Source organism: Pelobates fuscus, chromosome 1 (genome assembly GCF_036172605.1).
Source record: "Pelobates fuscus isolate aPelFus1 chromosome 1, aPelFus1.pri, whole genome shotgun sequence".
Taxonomy (NCBI): Eukaryota; Metazoa; Chordata; class Amphibia; order Anura; family Pelobatidae; genus Pelobates; species Pelobates fuscus.
This window is the reverse complement of record NC_086317.1, coordinates 183,260,560-183,279,788: the sequence shown is the minus strand read 5'-3', so window position 1 is coordinate 183,279,788 and position 19,229 is coordinate 183,260,560. Positions and strand designations below refer to the sequence as shown.

The following is a 19,229-nucleotide window of genomic DNA, read 5'->3' as shown; positions in this document are numbered from 1 at the left end:
CGACTACATAGGAGGGCGTCCCTCCTGCATTCAATTAGAGCTGACATCCACGCTACTGACTTCGTTCTAGAGGACTGCCTGGTCGTGCGAGAATTACATGTTTAGATTAGATCCCTCTATTCTATCTCCTGTGATGGATCTACTGGATCCGGGCCGCGGTAAAACACGCGAGAAATACTCATAGGTATAACGGGGGGAGTCTCCCACTTATTTACACACACTCCTGGAGATGGTACGCTAACGGATGGTCCTCCGGTATTTTGAGAGTGCAGGTTTTTGGCATATTCTGCACCATATAATACAGAATTTGCTTTCTGTTTTGGATATCCAGACCATTACGAGCAAACTGCGCGGACAGTTTCTTCCATGTCTAGGATGTCAGGAGATACGGAGACCTCCATGGAGAAAACAGGCACTGCCTTGTTCGGGCGACAAGATTAAGGAAGGCCTATTACCCGGTCTGAAGGTTAAACCATACGAATGGGTCACATGGTAAATCAGGAATCCCCGGTTGCCTTGTCTTCCCCGGTCTTTCAGATCTTGGGATAAGATGGCGTGACTGCCCCGTCTCCTCGGAGTGCATACCTGGTGAACATGGTCCGGAGATGGAGGACCCTTCGTCTATACTCTATTCATCCCTCACGGGAGCCGTCTTTTTTAACCTCTTTTTCAACTACCGTCGAGGAGATCTACGAGACTTTACGGAGGTACCTGGTGTGCTCCGACTCCTACAGACATCTTTCACTCTTTGACGAGGGCATTGCTGGATGGAAATCTGCGTTCCGGTTGGCATTTCCCTTTCCTTTGAAAGTTTCCAGCCTTCACTATTTCCAGAATAGTCGACCACCGTCCTTCCACACAAGTTCAGTTCGGAACCCGGAATGGACGTCCTTTGGAGTCTTTCTCTACTGCGTCCAAGGTTTACACAGTCCATTTGGAATCTTGGAATCGCTTAGAATACGGCTAGTTTGGCCACACTCTTGCCTGCATTATGAATTTATTCTCGGATGTGACATCTCACCGGGTAGGACTGGAGGGAACGTAAGATCCTCCTCGGTTTCTAGTGCGATTTTGGTAGTGGACTTGGGCACATTCCTTGAGATTAGAGATCTACCTGCAAGGCCACATCGCCGAATGTCCCTGGCACGATCGGAGGAACCGCCTTACGGATCATGAGTTGAGACATGGGGACAGTTTCTTCTCGCGTCCCCAAGTCCGAACTTGACCTTCGATGTTACAACTACAGGAATGTGGCTGATAGGTCAGTTTGCCAGCTCATGGACCGGCTGCTAGGAAACAGGTCGCAACCACATACAATGGATTTACCAGAGGATGGTACTTTTTTCCGTAATTGAGATGCTTCGTCGGCTGGCATTTTCTTTGATCCGTCTACTGTCAGTTATCGTACTTGGAATGTCCAATTAGGATTACTCTGATATTTCCTGGAATAGATACCAGCGACACAAACAGCGTTGGATTGGTGAATTGAGCGTTAAAACAGCAAATACGAAGCCTCCTGTCATGTTATAAAATTGTAGATTATGCTAGCTTTAGTGTACCTATAATCTTAATTTTATTAATGACAGGAGGCGAGTATTTCCCACCCATTCTTGTCCCTCCCTTGTTTAATGTTGTAGTTTAGATTATCAGGTACGTATGCAACTCTGTTTGTTGTCTCTGATACCTGTCGCTTGTTCCTTATGTCTGTGTTTCTTTTCATAAGTAGGGTTGGGATGTCTTCATATTAAGGTTAATTTTGGTTGCTACATTGGGTACCAACATGTTTATTCTGAGTACATTTCATTGGATAATCAACCTGTTCGTTTCTGTTTTTTCTCTCGTTTCAGTTTACAGTCCATCAACACTATCTAGTTTTGACGGTTACTCTCGGATGGTGGACATCGTTATATTCATCGTATCTAGGACTTTGTTTCTTCCCCATGATGTTCTCTGCCTTTTATTCTGTTTTTGTCGCAGCTTGAAAGAGGAAATGATGCATGAGGAGGGGAGTTTTATAGTACCTAACTTTTTTCTGATTGGTTGTTTTTCTGTGCTGCTGTGGAGTTGTAGTAAAGAGAGACTTAAGCAAATACTCGCCTCCTGTCATTAATAAAATTAAGATTATAGGTACACTAAAGCTAGCATAATCTACAATTATATCACTAAGTCCATATTTAATTACTCTATTAAGCTTTATAGGTATTTGTTTTGAATCTTTTTTTTTAAATCTGTTTTCCATTGGCTGATCCAAGTTTTGGCGCCAATTTTAAATTTACATATCCTTATATAAACTCTTCATGCCAGGTATGATGTCATATATACTATTTTGAAAAAGCCTAAAAGGTGAAACACGTTAATGGTTTTAAATGGTATATTTTAACAATAAAAGTTTTTGGGTTACCTTTTTTTGGATCAATTCTCATTTTATAGGATTTTATATGCCCTTTTTATTTTTATTATCCCTGGCATTTTTATTGTATCCTAAACTCAAGTAATCCTAGGTGGGGATCATTCCACCAACGCTGTGTCAATAGAGCAGTACCTCCTGCTCTATACTTGTGAGTATATTTTACAGGGAGTGCAGAATTATTAGGCAAATGAGTATTTTGACCACATCATCCTCTTTATGCATGTTGTCTTACTCCAAGCTGTATAGGCTCGAAAGCCTACTACCAATTAAGCATATTCAGGGGCGGACTGAGAACCCTCAGGGCCCCCGGGCAAAATAAATCAAGGGCCCCCTTACAGGCCCCACCCATACTCCGCAGCAAGCGCCACCCATGTCCCGCCTCCATGCACCGCCTCCAGCCACACCCTACACAATCTTTAGACACAAGGAACAAAAGTGCAATAATCCCTTTGAGGCCCCAGTAGAGACTACAATTGAGGGCTAATGGGCCATGGAGGGGGGTCTTTCTAGCAGAGGCTCTCTCAGTGTACTTTAGAGAGTGTGTTAGAAAGAATCCCCTCCAGGCCCTATTAGAGACTACAATGGAGTCTAATAGGCTTGGAAGGGGGTCTTTCTAACAGAGGCCATCTCAGTGTCCCTGCTGGAAACAGTCACCTCCAGGCCCCAGTAGAGACTACAATTGAGGGCTAATGGGCCATGGAGGGGGGGAGCATTCTAGCAGAGGCTATCTCAGTGTCCTTTAGAGAGTGTGTTAGAAAGAATTTCCTCCAGGTCCCATTAGAGACTACAATGGAGTCTAATGGGGCCTGGAGGGGGGTCTCTCCAACACTCTGGTTCCTATTCACAATATAGCAACACAACATAGCTCGCTGATACCTAGGCCAAGTTGGCTCCTCTTACCTTAATTACTGTTGCTGGGTGGCAGTCTGTGGGCTTGCTGGAAGGCTGTGGGCTTACTGGCTGCAGCTGGCAGGCTGTGGGCTTGCTGGCAGGCTGTGGGCTTGCTGGCTACTGCCGGCAGGCTGTGGGCTTGCTGGCTGCGGCTGGCAGGCTGTTGGCTTGCTGGCTGCGGCTTGCTGGCTGGCAGGCTGTGGCTTGCTGGCTGTGGTTGGCAGGCTGTGGGCTTGCTGGCTGTAAGCCTAACTGGTGGCCTGTGGGCTGGCTGGCTACTGGCCAGCCTGTGGGCTGGCTGGCTGGCTACTGGGGCACTTGTAGATTATTTAAAGAAATAATCCATGCACAATAACCACTACTGCTCTGTGTAGTCGTTATGATGCCAGGAGGGCCGGGCCCCCCTTTCAGAGTAAGTAGTCAAATCGTTTAAGAACAGTTTGACAACTTACCTGGGGTCTGCTGGGATATGAGGCTGTAGTAGGGTATAGGAGCAGTGGTGCAATGTGTAAGGGGTGCAGTGTGTAAGGGGTGCAGTGTGTAAATGTGTAGGGTGTGTGGTGCAATGTGTGTATGAGGGGGCTGTGTATGTGTGTGGCAATGTTGGTATGGGGGGCTGTGTGTGTATGGGTGGGCGTGTGTGAGGCAATGTGTGTAAATGTGTATGTTGTGTGTGGGTGTATGGGGGCAGTGTGTGAATGTGTATGGTGTGTGGGGGCAGTGTGTTTATGGGGCTAGAGTTCACTCTCACCACTGCGACCACCAGGAATCCCTGGTGGTCACAGTGTTGAGAGTGAACTCTAGCCCGTAGCTCCAGGGCTAGAGTTTACTCTCGCAAGAGCCGTAACGTTGCCGTGGTAACCGCGGCAACGATCTGTGCTCGCGCAAGAAGGACCCAGAGGAGCTGAAGGCTGAGCTCCCGGGTTCTCTCTTCCTCCCTCCCCTGCCCGCACGGTGCCTGGGGAGGTGGCAATTGCCCTCCTCTTACTCCCCCCTCCCCCTCTTCATACCCCCCTTCTTACTCCCCCCTCCCTTTCTCTTCTTACCCCCCTCCCTTTCTCTTCTTACCCCCCTCCTTTCTCTTCTTACCCCCCCTCCCTCCTTCTTCTTACCCCCCCTCCCTTTCTCTTCTTACCCCCCCTTTCTCTTCTTACCCCCCCCTTTCTCTTCTTACCCCCCCTCCCTTTCTCTTCTTACCCCCTCCCTCCTCCTTACCCCCCCTCCCTTTCTCTTCTTACCCCCTCCCTCCTCCTTACCCCCCCTCCCTTTCTCTTCTTACCCCCTCCCTCCTCCTTACCCCCCCTCCCTTTCTCTTCTTACCCCCTCCCTCCTTCTTCTTACCCCCATCCCTCTTTGTTCTTAGCCCCCCCATCCCTCTTTGTTCTTAGCCCCCCTTTGTTCTTACCACCCCCTCCCTCCCATCCTCTTTGTTCTTACCACCCCCCCTCCCTCCCTCTTTGTTCTTACCACCCCCCCTCCCTCCCTCTTTGTTCTTACCACCCCCCCTCCCTCCCTCTTTGTTCTTACCACCCCCCCTCCCTCCCTCTTTGTTCTTACCACCCCCTCCCTCTTTGTTCTTACCCCCCTCCCTCTTTGTTCTTACCCCCTCCCTCTTTGTTCTTACCCCCCTCCCTCTTTGATCTTACCACCCCCCCCTCACTCTTTGATCTTACCACCCCCCCTCACTCTTTGATCTTACCACCCCCCCCTCACTCTTTGATCTTACCACCCCCCCCTCACTCTTTGATCTTACCACCCCCCCCCCCTCACTCTTTGATCTTACCACCCCCCCCCTCACTCTTTGATCTTACCACCCCCCCCCCCCTCACTCTTTGATCTTACCACCCCCCCTTATTCCGGTCCAGTCGCGGCTCGCTCTGTCTCCATGACAGAGATTAACATACTTGAGTATCTCATCCAATCTAATGCTTTCCCACAGGAAAGCATTGAGAGTCTATTGCACATGTGCAGAAAAACATTGCGCTGAGCCATAGTTTCATAGCTGAAAAGAGACTTGCGACCATCAAGTTCAGCCTTCCTCACATGTTTTTGCTGATGATCCAAAAGAAGGGAAAAACCCAGTCTGAAGTGCTTCCAACTTTGCAACAAACTAGGAAAAAAATCCTTCTTGACCCCAACATATGTATTGACTCTGCTAAAACCACCTCTTCAGGCAGATAATTCCATATCCTTGTGGCTCTTACTGTAAAAGAACCTTTTCTTTGCCTTAGATGAAATCTCCTTTCTTCCAGCCTAAATGCGTGACCTTGTGTCCTATGTATAAGCCCTGTTTATGAATAGATTTCCAGATAATGGTTTGTAATGGCCCCGAATAGATGTGCATAATGTTATTATATCCCCTCTGAGGCGCTGTTTTTCCAAACTAAAGAGAATTACATTTTTTAACCTTTCTTTGTAACTAAAATGCTCCATTCCTTTTATCAATTTTGTAGCTAAAAGTCCAAAATTGCACAGCATATTCAAGGTGTGGTCTTACCAGATTTATAAAGAGGCAAAATTATATTTTCATCCCAAGAATTTATGCCCCTATTTATACATGACAAAACCTTACTGGCCTTAGCAACGGAAGATTGACATTGCATATTGTTGCCTAATTTGTTGTCTATTACAATTCCCAAATCCTTCTCGTGTGTGGTTATCCCTAATTCACTACCATTTAGGGTGTAAGATGCTTGTGCATTCTTGACCCTGAAGTGCATAACTTCGCATTTCTCTACATTAAATTTCATCTTCCATTTTAGTGCCCAGTCCCCAATCTATCTAAATCCCTCTGCAGCAAAGCTATATCCTGCTTACATTTTATTACTTTACAAAGTTTTGTGTCATTTGCAAACACTGAAACATGGCTTCCAATGCCTATTTCAAGATCATTTATAAATATGTTAAATAGAAGCGGTCCCAAAACAGAACACTGAGGGACACCACTTACCACTTTTGTCCAGCCTGAAAATTTTCCATTAATGGCAACTCGTTTTACTCTATCCTTAAAGGGACACACCAGGCACCCAGATCACTTTTGCCTATTGGAGTGGTCTGGGTGCCAACTCCCACTACCCGGGTTTCTAGCACAGATTTTCTGTGCTATGGCGTCGCTGGACGTCCTCACGCTATGTGAGGACCTCCAACGTCGCCAAAATCCCCATAGGGAAGCATTGAAAGCATTTTTTAATGCTTTCCTATGAAGAAGGTCTAATGCGCGTGTGCGGCATTGCTGCGCATGCGCATTAGGTGTCACCCCACCGGCGGCCGCGCATGCACAATCGGTCTACCACCGGATGACGGTGGCAGGGGAGGAGCGTGGGAGGAGCGTGGGCGGACCCTGGACCAGCGCCGAGGGACATTGGCGCTGGAATTCGGTAAGTCACTGAAGGGGTTTTAACCCTCTTCAACAACTTGGGATGGGGGGTGGGAGGGAGAGGGGACCTGCAGTGCCAGGAAAACTGTTTGTTTTCCTGGCACTCGAGTGTCCCTTTAAGCCTATGTTCTACCCAACAACATGAATATTCATCTAGACAAATTTATTTTAGTTTGAAGACTAACCTATTGTGAGGAACCGTATCAAATGCCTTGTCAAAATCCACCCTGATCTATACTTCTGCTTACTTCTTCTTGGAATGCAATTAGGTTAATTTGACATGACCTATGTTTCATAAAACCATGCTGATTATTGCTAATAAAGTTCTTCCCAATGAATTCCTGAATATTATCCCTTAATAGCCGTTCAAATATTTTCCCAGTCACAGAAGTTTAGCTCAGGCAAGGATTTTGAACCCTTTTTAAATATAGGAACGACATCTGCCTCTAATCCTCCGGTACAATACCTGAAACAAAAGAATCTTGAAAGATTAAATACAGAGGTTCACTTATTTCCACACTTAGCTCCTTAAGTACTCGTGGGTGAATACAGTCAGGCCCCGGAGCTTTATTTACATTCATTTTCTTTAAAGGACCACTATAGGCACCCAGACCGCTTCAGCTTAATGAAGTGGTCTGGGTGCCAGGTCCATCTAGGATTAACCCTTTCTTCTACAAATGGGTTAATCCTGCCTCTAGTGGCTGTCTTATTAACAGCCGCTAGAGGCGCTTCCGCACTTCTCACTGTGATTTTCCCAGTGAGAAGACGCCAGCGTCCATAGGGAAGCATTGAGAATGCTTTCCTATGGACTGGCTGAATGCGTGCGCGGCTCCTGGCGCTATGGAGGAGGAGAGTTCCCCACCCGGCGCTGGAAAAATAGGTAAATTTAACCCCTTCTACCACCTAGAACCCGGTGGGAGGGGGGCCCTGAGGGTGGGGGGGGACCTAGAGACCCTATCGTGCCAGAAAAACGAGTATGTTTTCCTGGCACTATAGTGGTCCTTTAACTGCTGTAGCACCTTGTCTCAAGTCATCCAATCACACGTTATCTGCAAGTTTTTTTGCAGCAATCATTTGCATATCTCTTGCCATAGGATCATTAATATATTCTGAGGAAAAATAGATATTTAAAATGTCTGCCTTTTCCTGGTCTTCATTAACGAACAGACCCATCTCGGTTTCCAGTGTACCTACACTTTTTTTTTTTTTTTTTATTTATGTACTTGAAAAAAATGTTGGAGGTTGATTTGGCATTCTTTGGCTATCAATTTCTCATTTTCTAGTTTAGCCACTTTATTTGCTTTATTATTGGTTTACTTATATCGTATATAGGATGCCTTGGATATGTCCGATTTAAATGCTTTAAATACCCTTTTCTTATTTCAATTTTTTTTTTAATTAAATTTTTTTGGTTTATTTGTGTTCCACATGTTTCAACTTACGGCGCCTGCTCGCCAAGGTAGAGAATGAAGAAAAGAGGGGTACCGCAGGAACATTTAATATATAACAAAGGGATTACATATAGTTCACATTCCTGTTTCATTGCTGGCTGGTGTATCAGATAACCCCCTGGGTGTCCAGTGGGCCTACCTTGCCTGTTCTGCTAGATCTCTAATTGTTCCGTATGTGCGTGTGTTCCGTGTCCGCGTCTTTGTCCCACCCTGGTATTTCCCCGCACTCTCTCGTGTGATCTGTCCGCTGAGCCTGCCCTTCCCTCTTGTTGTTTTATATGTTATGTTCTCCCAGATATACCTTCCATCTCTATCCCGCTTGACCTGCATGTTTCAGTGGTCTTGTTGGCCATCAGCTCATAGATTTGTTCTATGGAGCATCCCTTAACCTGTTCCAAGTGCTGACCCGTTATCAGTATGCCGTCTATGCGGGAGTAGGTGTTGTGTGCGATTGAGTAAAAGGTGTATCTCCTCTCTCCCACATGTAGAGCTCGCCGTATATCAAAGTCAGGGACGTATTTGCCGCGAGGCAAACAAGGCATTTGCCTTGGGCGTATTCCAGCTCCCGGCATCACTCTGCGGCGTGCAAGGGAGCTGAGCAGAGACAGCTCACTAATCAGTGCTCCCTCGCCAGGGCCGCCCTCCTGCCCACATGGATTATTATTTAGCCGCCCAATTGCCTGCCTCCCTCTCCCTCCCTCCAAGAAGAGCCACTGAACCCCAGGTAAAAAAAAAAATCCACCCAGCTCTTCCAAACGTAGGGAGGCTTTATAGAAAAAGTTATCTTTATTAATTAATGTTGGGGAGAGGGGGGTCTGTCAGTGTGTGTGAGTGATTGTGTGTGTCTTGCTGTCAGTGTGTGTATGTCAGTGTGTCAGTAATTGTGTGTGTATTGCTGTCAGTGTGTATGTCAGTGTGTGTGATTGTGTGTGTATGTCCGTCAGTGAGTGTGCATCTATCAGTGTGTCAAATCAGCGAGTGTGTATGTCATTGTTTGTCAGTGTATATGAGAGTGTGTGTCTGTCAATGAGTGTATGCGTCTGTCAGTGAGTGTGCATCTGTCAGTCAAAGTGCGGCCTTGACAGGAAGGGGTGGGGCAAATTTAAATTAGGAGGGGGGTGGTGCCCGGGCACCGTCCTGCCTAGGGCAGCCCAAATCCTAAATACACCACTGATCATAGTAGTGGTGTACATGGAGTAGCTTCTGTATTGCCCTGCCCTGTCTCTTTAGTGGTCGGATTCCAGAGGCCGTGTGTGGTATTGTGGTGTCTACCGTGGGGTCCAGTACGTGGTTGAAGTCCCCACAAATTACTCCTATACCTCTCTGTATGGTAGACAGTTTCGCGAGTATCTTATGAAGAAAGTTTCTTTGTTCCTTATTTGCGGCATAGATGCCCGTGATCATGTACAGAACGTCGTTAAAGGTCCCCACCACTAAGACATACCTTCCCTCAGTATCTACCTCTAGCTGTATTAGGTTAAACGCTACATCTTTACTGAGAAGTATAGACGTACCTTTAGATTTGTTGGAGTATGTGGCGTGGTATTGGTGTGGGTACTCGTGCTGGAACAGTGGCGAGTGTGCCTTGGTCTTAAAGTGTGTTTCCTGTAGGCACACCATCTCTGGTTTGATCTGTTTTAAGTCTTTGCGAAGCAGGCTCCGCTTTGAGGGGTGATTCAGGCCTTTAGTATTGTGGGGTTATTAACCCCCCATGAATACCCCCCCATATTCATGGGGGGTTCTACTCCTGGGCCTTAGGTGATAGTGTTGGTGGCTTGTCTAGCTGTGGGAGTGTCACCCTACCCAGCATTCTCAAACCGGGTGGCAGCTCCCTGCTCGGGGCGGTCTGTGGGTGTGGTCCCCTGGGTTGGAGCATTGCGCCTTGTGTGTCAGTGAAATGAAGTGACATGTGCATGGTTTGCATTCAATATGAAACATGAAAATCAAAAATATTAATTAAAACAATAAAAACTAAACAGTGTGCTATGATTACGGCCTTGCACCTTGCTAAGGCGCTTTGGGGAAGGAAGCGTCGTGCTTCCATGCCTGTGCGTTACGGTTTACTTGATTGCATTTTCTATGCTTTCACCCTGTGCATGGTGTCAGAACAATTAAGTGATCGTTTGTTTGGGGTACCTGTGAGGGTGGCACTGGGTCCCTTAATATTTCCTGGCTCAGGTCTGGGCTACAGTGAGATAAGATGAAAAGCTTGGGGGAGCTGAGCCTGACCATCATGGCGGGGAGTCGTGATTTCTACGAGCTCCCACACAATCTTGCCAGAACAAGCTTATTCAAGCGAGACAAGTAGCAGTTCCGAACACCCACTTGCCACCCACAACAGAGGGCACACAGGGCAAGTGACTCGATTTGGGGCAGCTGGTAGCACAAACGACATTGCGGCCTGGTACGCATCAGGAGGGGAAGGCGACTGAGAACGAGCAAGCACGGACCGGCGGGGGTGATCCCGGTCCACCCATGTGAGGCTACCCAGAGCATTCCGAGATGTGGGATGTTGCTAACAAACGGAGACCTACCTAAGATGGCGAACACGGCATGTGTCGATGGCCCCAACGACGCTTCACAAGACATCCTCACACGGTTGAATAACCACTTCGCTGTTTCTGGAGGAAGTTGGAAGGTAGGCTATATCAACCTGCCCCACCACGGCCTCCCACTCTTTCAAGGCGGACACCAACCATCTACCCCAATCAAGCGAACCGGCACCTGCACAGCCACACAGCACCCACAACCACCCGAGGGGGGCGCCAGAAGCGGAGGAGACTACAGCAGCGGGCAGTGAAACATAAGCCATACAAGCTACTGCCTAACATCCAAGAGGTCACTAAAGATTTGCCAGCATGAGACAAGATGAGAGAGGGAGACCAACTGTTCACAAGAGCCCACCCGCCTACATATCTGACACAAGGCATGCGTTACAGCATAATCTTGGAGGTCTGTGTCTGGTCGATGTAGGGCATAGGCTGACTGACGCAATGGGCGAACGGTGACACCAATTATTTTATTTTTTTAATTTGGCATAGATTGGTGGTAAAATGGTTGCATGAAATTAGTCAAAATACCCCAAGTTTAATGCCTTAGTTTGTCTTCTTTTAAAAAATATATACATGTGAAGGGTTATTCAGGGATTCCTGAGAGATATAAGTGTTACAATGTAACTTGCGTTAATTTTGAGAGAAAAAAAAAAAAAAGGTTTGGAAATAGCAAAGTGCTACTTGTACTTATAGCCCTATAACTTTCCCCAAAAAAAGCTAAGAACATGTTAACATTGGGCATTTCTAAACACAGGACAAAATTTAGAAACTACTTAGCACAGGTGTTTTTAGGCGGCTGCAGATGTGTAATAGATTTTGGGGGTCAAAGTTTAAAAAAAAAGTGATTTTTTTTTTTAAATTTTTTACATCAGATTTTCTTTTTCTTTTTTTTATAGTACATTATATATGATGAAAATAATGGTATCTTTAGAAAGAGCATTTAATGGCTAGAAAAACGGTATATAATATGTGTGGGTACGGTTAATGAGTAAGAGGACAATTACAGCTAAACACAAACGCCACAGAAATGTAAAAAGAGCCCTGGTCCTTAACGGTAAGAATATTGAAAAACGGTCTGGTCACTAAGAGGTTAAAAAAAAAACTACCGCTAGAGACAGCTCTTCTGGTGATATACCAGGTGGAAATGGTGGAGTGAAGAAATAAATAAAATAACAACCCACGTGTGTGAAATGTATAAACACAATAAAATTTAGAACAAACAGCCGAATCTCCATCAAACAGATAGAAACCGGGTCCCAATAGACCTATTTACATAATAAGCCTTCAAAGTTTTTTAAAATAAATCCTGCCTGATATAAGACTAGATGTACAAAAATCTATTATTGGGCATAATACTAGAAAGACCCCTGTAAGAACCGGCTACAACAATATTTGATTGTTCTCGATATGAGGATAAGTAAGAGGGACTAAAAATGTGTTCAGTCAGTGTGACCCAGCACGTTCCATTCGCCCTTTCTCTCAGTAACAGGGAGATTATTAAAAGGGGTGACCCTTCAACCTCCCTTAATTATTTCCAAGGAGTGACCCCATCAGCAACCATTCTAGTGAATCAAAAAATGCTCAAATTATAAGTGAACTAAATGTGAAGCAAATGAGCTCAACGCGCGTTATTGCAAGTGGGGTATGTCCAGTCTTTTTTAGTAGCCACTTAGTCACAAACACTGGCCAAAGTTAGCGTTCAAATTCGTTTTTTTGCATTTTTCACACAAAAGCAAATATGAATGCTAACTTTGGCCAGTGTTGGACTCAGTGGCTACCAAACAAGACTGGACATAACCCAGGGTATTCAAAATGGGGTATCTACTTTTGCAAATGGTATGCCATCATGGGGGTAATTCTCATTCCTGGGCTATGATACGGTCTTCAAGGTAACATTCTAATCTGGCTGAAAAATGGAACCTGCTATATTTGACCCTGTAACTCTATAGTGTATTTATTGTGCAAAATTTTTTACAACAAAGTGTAAAACATCTCAATCGACGTTTCGAAACGTCGATTGAGATGTTTTACACTTTGTTGTAAATTTTTTTGCACAATAAATACACTATAGAGAAGTCCTTTTGAGTGCTTCTATTTATCGCTTGTTGCATATTTGGGACGTTGGATGCACCAAAGGCAAGATCTATTGGAACCTTTCAGGGGTGAGTGCCTAAATTATAATTTTTTGTAATATGTAATATATATATATATATATATATATATATATATATATATATATATATATATAATTCACTAAAAACAAAATGAAAGTCCTGTTTCTCCTGAACAAAATGATATATAATAAGTGTGGGTGCATTTAACCCAACTTAAGGACTGAGCCAAATGTACACGTTGTGACAAAACAAAACGTTAACAAAATCTGGAATTTGACTATATGTTTGTTCAAACGTAATTCACCTCTTTCATATTAAGTGCACCCACACTTATTATAGATCATTTTATTCAGGGGAAACATGGATTTTATTTAACATAAAATATTTAGGGGTATGTCCAGTCATTTTTAGTAGCCACTTGGTCACACAATAAGGGTTGGCGTGACACTTCCGGCTATGACCATATCAGTCCCAAGTTCCTGTGGATGTATACGTTCTATCACTTTTGAATATCTCAAGGATGAGATGACAAGCGCTATAAGAAAATTGTGAGTTTGAAGAAATATTCTCTTTTACAACACTATTTGTTTTATACAGTTTACACTATGTATATTTTATTTATCTGTATATAGGTGTTACAAATTATCTACAGTGTGATTACTTGAAAATATTCTATGTATAAGGTAAAATCCACATTCTTTCTGTGTGCGCAAATCACCTTGTTTTCTGACTTTATCACATTTTAAGTGTAAACGGTGACATTACACTTGGGTAATTTTAGCTGCACCAGATTTAATTTAGATTAGCGCCACTGTGTCCTTTTTTCTGTTTTATCTTTTTTATATATATATATATATAATTTATATCCTGATGAAAGTTCCAGTGGGAACTGAAACGTTGATCTTTTAATGGATTATCAATAAACTGTAAGTTTTAAACCTTTCTAAGTCCGAGAGTGCTGATCACTATCTTCAAATTATATATATACAATACGTGAAAAAAAACTGGAGCTTTATTAATCCATAGAAAGTATACAAAAAAATCAACCGACGTTTCGACCCTGCCGGGTCTTTTTCAAGATCGGCGTAAGTACATAGGACGGCGGGGACGTGCTATACCACCCCCTGGCATTTAGAGCCAGGTCCCGAAGGACGGCATAGCACACCCACCGTCCTTAAGGGGTTAAAAACCTCCAGTTATGTAAATATGCATAGGGCTTTGGCATAGTGCGCAAGTAACAATTTCCTTTGTTTTTTATTGTATGTATTGAGGTTAATGTATACTATGGTCATTACTGCCACCCAAGAGTAATAGGAGTCTGAGCGCAGGACTTATTTTAGTGTATTTGTATTTGCTTTTGTATCACACAGCCAAGTTACAATGCTGCCACCAACCCCAATGTATCCCCTATTAAGTGGTAATAAGTATGTAGGGGTTTAGAAAAATAACCCTGTCTCAGAGATTTCTTACCTGAAGCTAAAGGAAGCATGGTGAATTGTTAGTGTAGGACTCCCCTAAGAGGTTTGTCTTGACGTGGCAGGAGAGCTTACATCTAATGGCCAGTGGAGTGGTACTAACAACCTCCAGTTATGTACACATGCATAGGTATTCGGGATAGTGCAAAAGTATCTTTTCTTTACCCAGTATGCCTTGCAGGTTTCACTAGTCCTTTAACTGAAACAGTGTACCAAACAATACCTTAAAGGGACACTATAGGCAACATATAAAAGCAAGAAAGCCAGGTCCCCTAGCCTTCTTTCTTGCTTTTATATGAACTTACCATAAAAAAAAAAAAAAAAAAAAATCAGAGTAAGTTTTAATAGGAAAACTTACCTCCGTTCCAGCGCCAAGCTCCCCGCTAGGCTACGCCCCCTTTTTAGACAAAATGCCGAAATCCCGATGTGGTGCGCATGCGCAGTTTCGCGCTACACCAAATCGCATTCTTTATAGAGCGGCATTGAATGTCGCCCTATGAAGAAACTTCATGTGCGTGGAATGCGCGTTCGCGAGCTGTCTGACTGACAGCTCAGCTCGCTTTCTATACCCGCCCCCCTCCTCAGCCAAACTGTGTTTGCATAGAAACACTATATATAGAGATCTCTCTATATATAGTGTTTCTATGCAAACACACAAGTAGTAAAAAATTAGACATACACACATATAAAAAATGGGAGAAAATAAGATTTAAAAAAAAAAAAAAAATCTTAGTTCTACGTGACATTTTAACTGTTTGCTTTTACTGCAATAAAATACACGTATTTGTATTCAGTGATATCTCACATGTAAAACAGTACCCCAATGTACAGCTTTTATGGTGTTTGGGGAAGTTACACGGTCAAATATAGTGTGTTACATTTTTCATTTTTTTCACATTGAAACTAGCCAGATTGGTTACGTTGCCTTTGAGACCATATTGTAGCCCAGGAATAAGAATTACCCCCATGATGGCATCCCATTTGCAAAAGTAGACAACCCAAGGTATTGCAAATGGGGTAAGTCCAGTCTTTTTTAGTAGCCACTTGGTCACAAACACTAGCCAAAGTTAGTATTAATATTTGAAAATGCAAAAAACTGATTTGAACCCCAATTTTGGCCAGTGTTTGTGACAAAGTGGCTACTAAAAAAGACTGAACACACCCCATTTGCAATACCGTGGGTTATCTACTATTGCAAATGGTATGCCATTATGGGGGTAATTTTCATTCCTGGGCTACCGCACGGTCTCAAAGGCAACATAACCAGCCTGGCGAATTTTCATGTGAAAAAACTGAAACGCAAGCCTTATATTTGACTCTAACTTTTGAAAACACCATAAAACCTGTACATGAGGGGTACCGTTATACTCGGGAGACTTCGCTGAACACAACAATTAGTGTTTCAAAACAGTAAAACTTATCACAACAATTATATCGTCAGTGTAAGTGCCACTTGTGAATGAAAAATGCAAAAAATGGGGGGGTGTATTAATTAAGGGGAGAGTGAGGGAGGGGCGATGACGTGACGACGCACGCCGGTCACGTCCCGTGGAAGGTGAGGGGAAAAGCCGCGAAAAAGATAAGGAAGCCGCGAGGTACCTGAGGCCGAGGGTCTATGGCGGCAGTTGGCGGTAGTTGGCGACGGATGAGTGGACACGCGGCTGACAGTGTCCAGATAGCACAGGAGAGTCTCCGGTGGCATAGAGATCCAGGACAGTGAAGACTGAAGTTAGTGTCAATGCAGTAAAGGGGAACGAACGTGCAGATACACGTGGTGGACGGACAGACGAGCAATTCGGAACATCCAGTACGGCAGCAAGCCTAAAAAATGGCATAAATAACAGGCAGAAGACAGTCTAACTGCAAGTATATAAAAAGCATATAAACAAGCTGAATAATGTCTGCATAATCAACAGAAAACTATTTTATCCCTTTCACGGGCATATTGAACGTAGACTTGATAAATACTGGATATATACAGATATACAGACTTACTGAAAACTCCACCAATAGGAGTGTGCAAAGGTTGTGCAAAGGTTCCAAACTAATTTCAGTTGATATATACTGATATATAGACCTAAGGAAAAGTCCATTAATAGGAGCGTGGAAAAGGCTCCAAATTAATCCCGGTTGTGAGACTCGTTCCCACTGGAGATATGTGTCTAACCTATTATTATTATTGAAAACTCCGTTAACAGGAGCGTGCAAAGGTTCCAAACGAATTTTGGCTGAGAGAGTTCTCTCTTCTGGATAAGCGTGCTTAACTTAATCGTTATCCATAAAATAGCTAAGACGGAAAAAAAAAAAAAATGGAATAATACAGAATATATGGAATAGTATGGAATACCGTTAAGTCCCATGTACACGTTCAAAATAGATATTCAAGAGGGAAAATTACTATTTTGTAAATGGCCTGGAGCTGTCTGGAGAGCTGTGGGTTAATTGGATAAAATGATATTTTTTTTTTCTTTCTAAATGCTCTAAAAGCTCTAAAGTTCACTTGTTGAATGTTAAGATGTTAAGAACGAATGTTAAGATAACTGGAGCTTAAGAATAAAACGCCAGAGAACAATTGAAAGCCGTGGAACGCCGTGAGACCCTAGTCCCTGAACTCAAGATACCGGACACAATCAAGCGAAAGAAAGACGGAACAATCAAATAAAAAACTTTTTTTTTTTTTTTGATATATACTTTTTGATACATACTATCCTGCTCTTATTAACTCCATACAAGAAAGTGCAATAATGGCAAACAAAAAAAGTGAACTTAAGCTGGGAAACAAAAGAGAAAAAAAACTCGACCAAAGAAATGAAAAAAGACTCTCAAACTATTTCTCACCCCAAGATAAGGAGAAGGCAGAAAGAAGAAATAGTATAAATGGAGCAGCCCAACCCATAACGCAATCTATAATACAAACAAACCCCGAGCATGAAATGTCGGACTCTCTAAGTAAAGACGCTGGCCTGATTGGAAAAGATCTCTTGAATGAATGCTTACAAGCGCAACTAGAAAATATAAAGAAAGAGATACACCTAATGATGGGGGATTTTAAAACAGAGATAGCCAAAATAATGGGCAGAATAAATCTAATGGAAGACAAAATGGATCATATAAAACTACAACAAGGTTTAAATGAAGAAAGAATTATACAGATGGAAAAAAAAATGGCGTTAATGGAAGCCAAGATTTCGGATAACGAAGATAGAGCAAGGAGAAACAACATCAGAATAAGAGGAATCCAAGAAGAAGTGACTTCAGGAGGACTTGACGAATTCCTAAAAGAGTTTTGTAAATTTTTGGGGGTCCAGCAGAACAATAGCCAATTTTGTACGGAAAGAATACATAGAATCCCAAACCCAAGCAATATTCCAGCCCAGCATCCAAGAGACATCATTGCAGCTTTAAACTCATATAGACTTAAACAAGAAATTATGAGGGCAATGAGATCCAAGTCCCTACAGGACTCTAAATATGAATCCATCAAAATATTTAACGACCTATCTAGAAGTACCAGAATGGCTAGAAAAAATTTCACATCTTGCACTGTTAAATTGAGAGAAATGGGAATTAAGTATATTTGGTTGTTCCCAGTTGGATTAAGATTCACGTATGGAGAAAAAGTGGAAATGTTTAGAGAAGTTCAGAGTTTGCAAAAATGGATTCAGGAAACCTTTAAATAATAGATGTATGGGTCTACATTAGACTTCCCCCTCCCCCTCCCCATGAATAGGGGTCGGGAAGAGGTAACTCTAAGTAGCCCTATAAAAGTTTTTTTTTTTTGTGTGTCTTTCCCCCTCTATCGTTTTCCCTTGAAGAGAGAGTATGGTTGGTAACATTGATAAGCAGTCTATACAAAGACGCGTTTTGAAACAAAGAATAAGAAAATTAGGAAAGTAGGGTAGCTAATATAATTTTCTCTATAGAAATTAACACGAGGTGAATTGAACTGAGATAAACACAATTAGAGAAACAGAAAATCATATGGTTAAATAATTCACACAAATATTAAAGAATATATAGAAAGAAAGGAAATAGAGAGGAAGAGGATGAGTAAGACAAAGGGGGTTAGAAGTGAAGGAATATAAGATACTTTTGAATATCACACAAATAAATGATAGTAGTTCCAGGTAAAAAGAAGTAAAATTCAAGGGAGGGGAGCACTTGAGCACTGAAAAATAGATATTATTAGTATAAATAGTAAGGGAGAAGGATAGGGAAATTAAATAAATAATAAAGAGAGTTTATTACACTTTAAGTAAATAATATTGGACATGAGCACTAAAGATAAATAATACAGGGGAAAAGACAGAGGAGAGAGAAGGAATTTTGGTAAAGAATGTAAAGCAATTTTTTTTTTTTTTTTTTTCATATTATTATCTCCGCTTGAACTCAGGGTAACTCGCAGATTTCTTACATGTTTGATAGAATTGTTAGTATATCCCATCACCTAACCATATAGGGTGGTTAATCTGTAAATTTCTTCCCTCCTGATATACAGGGGGAAGGAACGCAGGGATATTTATGGCTCCTATGGGAAAGGAACAATTTATTTTAATGTTAAATGTAGGGGTGCAATGTCTTGTATGTTATGTTATTTTTTGGTTGTCCAGACTGAGGGGAAAGGGGTCAGATAGAATTAAGGTATGCTTAGAATAGCATCTCTCAATGTAAGGGGGTTAAATACACCGCAGAAAAGAGTTATCCTCACCGATTTTATTAGGAAAGAGTCAATACATATATGTGGAATACAAGAGTCACACTGGCTAAAAAATGACAAAGATAGGTTTAGCTCAAAAGAGTTCCCACATATTTTTAGATCCTCTATGCCCAAGAACAAGAAAAGAGGAGTAGCAATTATAATTTCTGCGAAGATAGATTTTAAGTTAATTCACCAAGTTTCAGATGACGAAGGAAGGACTCTCATAATAATTGGAGAGATAAACAATCAGAGATACACAAT

At 42.8% G+C, this 19,229-nt stretch overlaps 1 protein-coding gene across 1 annotated transcript in view; it reads right to left on the bottom strand.

The window, feature by feature from the left end:
• The window catches only part of RNPEP (arginyl aminopeptidase), a 134,354-nt gene that overhangs the window by 8,360 nt on the left and 106,765 nt on the right, over positions 1-19,229 (bottom strand). The gene's annotated exons all lie outside the window — the stretch shown is intronic.